The following is an 840-nucleotide window of genomic DNA, read 5'->3' on the forward strand; positions in this document are numbered from 1 at the left end:
GAACTGGCTACAAAATCTAAGTATTTGGAAATCAAAGGGAATTCTTTATCTTGAAGCCACTTTAGAAACTGATTTCACTTACAGGACTTCCAGTCTAGTCATTACCTGTGTTTTGCTTACCTTGTTTAAAACTGCTATTCCACAACTGAAATGAAAAACAAAGTGTGTTATTGAGGTGTGATTGGGGGTCTGCAGCCACCCAAGGCAAGCTGAGAGTGTCCAGCAAAAATTTGTGCTGAGGGGGAACCCATGTAGGGATTGGAAGCTGCTGGTATCTGAATTCACAGCCCAGGGAGGGTGGGCAGGACTGGCTTACTCTGTCTGCTGGCTTGAGTCTTTCACCTCTGCTCTTGGATATGTAAGGGTCTGTGTTCCTGTAAAAACAAGGTGAAAAGGTATAAATGATCCCCTTGTCCAAGAGGAGGTGAAGTTTTTCTATTAGGGTGTCCACTCCCAGATGGTTCCCATCAGTCCTAGGATGGAGAATAGCTTCAATAGTGTCCAGTGACACAACTCAGTAGGGGCAAGAGGCAAAGAAATGTCCTGCTCTGAGGAGGGAGAAGTAAAAGTCAACCCCAAAACCCCTGGATAATCTTTGGGCAGTAACAGGTAAGCTGTAGGGCAGAGCATCTGCTCAGCAGCACTGGTTTTTAAGCTGTGGACTGGTTTATCCTCCACAGGGAAAATATTCCTAATTCCTGCAGTCCACAGGGGAAACCCAGACTGGTAGAATTTAGCTCAGGAGTGGGGATAATGGCTGGGGAGCTTGGATTGGAGAGGAGTTACCAGCTGATTCAGAGCTCAGGAAAGGAGAAAAAACCATGCTAAAGTAGCAATTTT

This window comes from Acanthisitta chloris, unplaced genomic scaffold (assembly GCF_000695815.1).
Source record: "Acanthisitta chloris isolate BGI_N310 unplaced genomic scaffold, ASM69581v1 scaffold29469, whole genome shotgun sequence".
NCBI lineage: Eukaryota > Metazoa > Chordata > Aves > Passeriformes > Acanthisittidae > Acanthisitta > Acanthisitta chloris.